The 6,969-nt window shown below is 35.4% G+C and overlaps 1 pseudogene across 1 annotated transcript; it reads right to left on the bottom strand.

Moving 5' to 3' along the window:
• Nucleotides 1-598: 598 nt before the first annotated feature.
• LOC149211665 (monooxygenase 2-like) lies at nt 599-5,472 on the bottom strand (annotated as a pseudogene). The gene is made up of 6 exons (XR_016250720.1): nt 5,061-5,472; nt 3,370-3,516; nt 3,211-3,276; nt 1,913-2,084; nt 1,396-1,624; nt 599-1,169 (listed from the first exon to the last, which is right to left on the bottom strand). The product of XR_016250720.1 is annotated as a monooxygenase 2-like (transcript).
• Between the last annotated feature and the right edge of the window lie 1,497 nt (nt 5,473-6,969).

Genomic DNA, 6,969 nt, shown 5'->3' with positions numbered 1-6,969 from the left:
AAAATATGGATCCAAATTTTTTAATCTAATTGAAACCTGGATTCTTTAACCCTTCCCTTGTTGCCTTCAATCAATTTCAATTTCATTAGGATTTCAAAGTATGGTCTAAATACCATAAGAAGGAACCTTTAATCGTCAAAGTATATCTGAACTGTAACGTATGAGGTCCATATCCATTATCTTTCTCAATCATCATTACTCTTAGTTAATTATATATTTTATATTTTTTGTCATCTTATTGAATCAGTTTTTTAGGTTTTTACAAGTTCACATTTAAAAAAACCAGTGCTCATGGCCTGGATGCAAATCTAACAACTTGTGTATGCTGGACACTGTTATTTCTGCAAATAGTAAAGGTCATTTAATCTGTTGTGCAGATAATTTTTGCTCGTTGTACTTTACTAATATTTACATAGGTGACCAGATCACTAATATATACATAGCTGACCAGACTTTAATATAGAGATTAGATAGTATCAAGGAAAAAAATTGAATCTATTTTTGTCTTAGTCTTAGTAGACCTTAGCCTCAATAGACAAGTATCAACCAATTCTGTTCATCTGAAATTGCCATGTTTATTGGTGAGGCATCCAGCATGGAAGCAGTAGGCGATTAGTGATAATGGAGATTATTAGGAAGGATTACATGAAGAGAGTGTTCCACAGTCAAAGTCTGCGTAATTCAAAAAAAATTGGGAGAACCTGCTAGACAAAACCTTATCTCGCAAGAATCTTGTTATAAAACCCCCAGATCCTTGTTGCAATAATCCTGCTATATGTGCTCCACTTATCAGCCAAAATGCTCTCCATCTCCTTTGCTCCACATATTTCTTCAATGCTTCTTCAATTATTTTCTCTTCTTCTGGACCATTCATGATTGCCATTGCTTCTCCCAAGCACCTTCCAAGAACCACTGCATCCTCAAGTGAAGAACAACCACCTTGTCCTAAGGCTGGAGTCATAGGATGCATTGCATCCCCTGCAACACACACATTACCCTTACACAGTTTTCCAAATAAAACTGCCCATGGCCATCTCAAGCTGAGTGTCGTTGATGTTAAAGTGTCCATTTGAGTTTTGTTTACTACGTCCAGAACATCCTCTGGAAAATCTCAAGTATTTCCAATGCTTTTTCCAATATACCCTTTGGATCACGTCCAATATCTGAATCTGTAACGCATCCAACTAGTTATGTATTATATTTTTGTCATTTGTTTTCAAATAGTTCACATGGCTTGTGACTGCTATTGGATGATGACCATGTCAAGCTAATCAATTCAAAGGCAATGTAGTTGTTCAAAATTATCGGACAGGAATATAATAGAAGCTTTCAATAACTTTTAAGAATCTACTTTTAAGGTTGGTGATTATATCAAATGTTGATGGAGTATTATACCACAAGGAAGTGAAGTCCCGGCTATGAACCAGTAAACATCATTCTCATTACACGGAACAACACCTGCCCGCAAATGTTCTCCCATAAATCGCAGCATATTTGGCCCAAACTTATGTTCTTCAGGGTACGTTGCCAATCCCCTAATGCCAGATCTCCCAGAGGGACTAGGGGCTGGAAGCCCCAGCGAATGAGCCACTACGGAATGTACTCCATCACAACCTATCAGTACCTGTGAGTAGAAACAAATTCCAAATGGTTGAGGCCAACATCACACCATAGAAGATAGATTTAATGATCGAACTTGAATGAACAGAGCCCCGTAGTTTTGTCACAAATACAAAATGAAGTGCTTCTGCGTGAGAAAACCCACTGCAGAGGTTCCCATCTGATAGAAACCAATGCACATGGGTTATTAAAATTACCTTTGTTTAGCAAGGGGAGATTCAATTTATCATTGCATTTACACCAAGTTTCATTACATTTAATGGGGATTAGAAGTTTGGATTTCAGAATCTACCTTAGCTCTGATAAGTGCTCCTTCTTCCAGGTTTACTGTCGTCAAAGAAGAGTTTGTGGATTGTTGAATGGAAACAACTTTAGCGTTGAATCTGATTGTTCCTGGAGCCAATTCTTTTGCAAGTGTTTCAAGAAGCAAACGCCTTTTCACACACCGAACTTCATGATTCCCTCTGGTAGATAGGAAAAGTACTCAGGGAAAAGTTCTTAGCATCACAAAGCATATGAAAGAAAGAAGAAATTATCTCGATGTCCACAAATGACCAAAATAGATAATGGAAATATAAAGTACCTCATGTCATAGTGGCAATGAGGGAGTGCAGGATTGCAGATTCTGGGACTATTCTGGCATCTGACAAACATGAGTGAGGTCAAACAATTTACTTTGCTCATGTTTGTAAGATTCTGAAATATTCCCAGAATCTGCAATGGAGTTAAGTCCAGCTAAGAGTGCCGAAGGAATCTCCTAAATGCAAAAATGAGTAGGAACAAAAATAAAGAATAAAAACAGGTAAACAAGTAAATATTAGGCAAAGAGGCAACATGATAAGCATTAATCTGAACCAGAGAAGCAAGGGCATTAATCTGAAAGAACCAACAACCCTAACATGAGAGGCATTTAAGATGAGAGGGAGTGGATAACAAAATGCGCAAATCAGGAAAAACATCCAATATAATTGAGAATATTTTTGTTTTTCAAAAGTAGAAGCTTGAGGTATCGTCTAGAGGCAAAACAAAAAACTACCTGATATCAGTCTGGAACTGAGAATATTTTTCTCCTGTCCTAGCATGCTGTTTTTGGGTACCAGGTTCCACAGATCTAACTGTGATTGCAAAGGATGTTAAGAATATTGTGCCCAATAACAAGGGGCTTCTTATGATTCTGAATTTTTGGTTGGACTTAGGGTTCAGACAAGCATATGACACTGATAGGTGTCCATATTCTAGCATGGCATCAACCTTTTGCTATGGCAGGCTCCTCTAGTTTTCCCTACTGGTCATTTTGATCTTGAAAATATTGAAATGCAGATGGACATGTTTCTACCTATCCACTGGTTGCACCTATATCAACCCTCTGTAAAAGGTAGAACTAGAAACCCATTATTCTAAAGTCTGCATGCAATAAGATCAGTCGTGTGTTGGGAATTGTGGTCTTAATGTTTCAACGATCAAATCCTGAATCCAGGAGGGCAGAAATTATAAGATGATGTGTTTTTACAATTGCTGTATCTATGTTTTCTATGGTCTTGAATGCTTTTTGAGAAATTTATTAGCCAAGAGTTATGTTGGCATACTTACAATTTACAAGAGCCAGTGCATGAGAGCTGCTTGGTAAATCCTGAAGGGAAGGAAGTCACTTGTGCCCTGCAAGTTGGCAGACAAGAAGCTAAATTATTGTTGGAAGGGCTGTTGGAGGTAAACTACAGAGGATCAAATTGAGTGATGCTATGGACATACCTCTGTATCTGTAGATGCTTCAGGCGGAGAGAATCTGCAACACCGAGAACATCGAGCGCCCTCTAAGCATTGGTCATTAGAGCCAATGCAGTGCCTGTGGTTCGTAAAGAGTCTGCTCGCTCTAACACCAAGCTCTTCAAACCAACTCTGCACAAGGTCATTACAAATGTGACAAATCAGCAAATATATGAATGAGGACCCCTAATGAAGACGCAATGTTTGGCAGTCAATATGACCACAATAAGTACTAGTTCAAACAATTTTCAGAATCCTGCTTTTGAAATATTAACCAAACGGGAGCCGGAAAAATTAACCTTCACCTAATGGGATAGTTGGATATGCAGAGGCATGGAACAAAAATGAAGTTGAAATTTAACAAACGAAAGAAAAAAAAACACTCTGTTACACTATCTCGTTCATTGTCCAACATCAAAACCAAAGTTACTATTACCAGGCTTAGCAATGTTCAAGGGTAAGCCGTGATTTCTGAGTGGCGGTTGTCTTGAGGGTATATATATATAGATGAGAAAGAGAAAAAATCTATGAATATGAAAACCTACAATATCAATATAAATGCAAATTTTCAATATTAATTGATTTCAAAGTACATGATGGTACTGCATACTGCAAAATTTCATAAGACTTTGGACATTTGACAAGTCTGCTATTTGTCTGCGGCGAAATCTGGCCAGGAAAACAGGCAAAATAAATGTTTTTGGTTTGTTTTTTCTCTGTGTTTTATAGGCATGATGCTTCGTTGAGTCGATCTGATTCACTTGTGTTGGTCTTGCAAGTCTGAACCATATTTCCGAGTCAAATTGCGACTATGACTTGGATGAGCTGATTTGGCTTGGCTTTCTGAAAGAACAGAGATGAACTCCGGTGTAAACAAGGAAACTAAGAAACCAGTAACAACGATCGAACTGTTTCTAAAAGATTTATATGCAAAACTGTCACTCAGACCTCTCAAGCCACAGCGAACACATGGAGCTCAACCTACTTGCAAATATGGATCTCAACCCAAACTTGGGTGGTCAGCAAGGTATCCAGGTCACTGACTATTTATTCCTATGTGGAGATGGAGCTGTTGCAATCAAGAAAGACTGCTGAAGGAGATAAAATTCATAGGCATGGATTTTAACCAAAACACCAAGCTGGAGAACACCGGAGTGCTTGGAACCCATAACCTTTTATCTGTAGATATAAATTGTTAACTAAAATATCAGAACAGGGTATTCTGCAGAAACCCACCTTATTCCTTATGCATTCATGTATATGGAATTATCACAATCAATAAAGATAGCTTGGTATTAAGTTTAAATAATGAGCTTTGCCATCTCAAAAACTAAATTATGAATGGAAAGTGGAATAGGTATTTCACATCAATTATATCAAGGATTTAGGAACTCTGATAGTAATATCAGAGATTTTAAACGCTGATTATTTTCATGAAGCCATTGACCTATACCAGCTAAATGGATACAAAGTTGCAGGGAAATGAACACTAAATTATGAATGGAAAGTGGAATAGTTATTTCACATCAATTATATCAAGGATTTAGGAACTCTATAGTAATATCGGAGATTTTAAAGGAAAAATCATTACTGATTATTTTCATGAAGCCATTGACCTATACCAGCTAAATGGATACAAAGTTGCAGGGAAATGAACAGAAGAAGATATTAAGTACCTCTGAAGGGCAACTGCAGTGGCAAGCCCTGCAATTCCACCACCCACAATTACTATGCCTTCACATTGCTCATTGCTAATGCTGCTGCTGCTCATCTTCCTACATCCTCAAACTTCAATCCAGTAGGGTGTTTGAAAGGTGGGTATGAGTAGGGCTCAGGAAGTGGTGTGATATACTATATAAGAAATAAATCAGGCTTCAAGCTATCATATGACAAGTTACTGTTAAGGAATAAAAGCAGAAAGAAAATGGGTTTGCAAAAATTCAGTGATCTATAACTGTATTTGAATCACAGCAAAAGTAGTAAGTATTGATCTGGGAGAATACAAAGGAAGTGAAATTTTGTTTGTTCAGAGTATCTTTTGATGACTTCAAGTCAAGACACGATCTTTTAAACCGCCTTGGTTTTGTTTATGGGCTCCAATGCATTTACATAGAATTGCATTCATACAGAGTAGTCTATTATACGGCGTCGATAAAAGCAGAAGCCGACAAAAATGTGGGTACTTGAAAAAGGAGATGGAATTGTGGGGCCCACCACGAAATGTTTTTCAATCAACATAGTTTTCATTTTTTTTATTTTTATTTATTTATTTATTTTTATCTTTTTTTGGCTTTTCATCCCTTTGTTACCCAGAATGCTTTAGATTTTTTGTGTTTTTTGGGCAAGAAAATTTATAACACGAGGCAAAGTTATTTTTGGTGATATTTTTGGATGCACGCTGACTCATCATCATTATTCAAAGAAAATCACAGGAAAATAACCTGTTGGTGGTCCGTAAGGTAGATGCCTCTAGGTCTTGGGGAGTTAACTTGTTTCTTTATGACCTAGGAAAACGAGCTACACTCATCTCTAGTTGTTATTCGGGAATGCACTTGTCACGAGCTACACTCATCTCTAGTTGTTATTCGGGAATGCACTTGTCACTGTTATTCAAGGGAAACCACACTACTTGGTTCTATATTGGATTGTAGACCTAGTGCAGATCCATTTTAACTACGGATCTACTAAGAGCCAAGAGAGATCAAATTTGAAACTTCAAAAAAAATGTACACATCAATAGATTTAATTTCTTCTAGTGCTTGGTAAATATGTGATTAAGATAGATCTATAATGGTAATTTTTTGATGTCTATATTGTATTTTTTAATATTTTATCATAATTAATATTTTATATTAAAAATTGAATGAGTTACACATTTTCCTCTTATTAACAAATAATTAACTTATTTTATTCTTAATTACTTTTTTTTTTTCTAGCATTGAAATACTTTACTAAAGTAAACATTAGTATACACATAATAGAGAGAGAGTGAAAGTCGAATGAAAGTGGAACATTATTGTAAAATGAGTCTTTGATACTTTTTAAATTGTTTATTTAGATGATTATTTTATTTATTTTTTTCTTGTTGATATTAGTGAAAATTATTTTTATTATTTTTTGAGGATGTGACATCTCTACACATCTCCTCATATGGATTATAGAATAAGCCTAACTTCTCTTTTATTTTTAATTATTTATTTATATGGTTATTTAATTTTTAATTTTTTGTTTGGTTGACATTAGGTAAAATTAATTTTATTATTTTTTGAGGACAATGACATATTTACAAGTTCCTCATACTAAATTGTAGAATGAGCCTCTTGGTTATTTTTAATTATTTATTTATATGATTTTTTTTGTTTTAGTTGACATTAGTTAAAATTATTTTTATTATTTCTTAGGCCCTGGCATACTCAAACATGTCCCTCATACTGGATTGTACAATGAGCCTCTTTTCTATTTTTAATTATTTATTTATATGATTATTTATTTTTTGTCTTTTTTTGTTTTGGTTGATATTAGCGAGAATTAGTTTTATTATTTTTTGAGGAGGTGACATACATACATGTCCGTTATACTGGATTG

The sequence above is a fragment of the Pinus tabuliformis genome, chromosome 1_1, assembly GCF_031772625.1.
Source record: "Pinus tabuliformis cultivar Carrire ecotype Pingquan chromosome 1_1, CPIR1, whole genome shotgun sequence".
NCBI lineage: Eukaryota > Viridiplantae > Streptophyta > Pinopsida > Pinales > Pinaceae > Pinus > Pinus tabuliformis.
The sequence above is the reverse complement of the archived record's forward strand: the minus strand, read 5'-3'. Positions and strand labels throughout refer to the sequence as shown.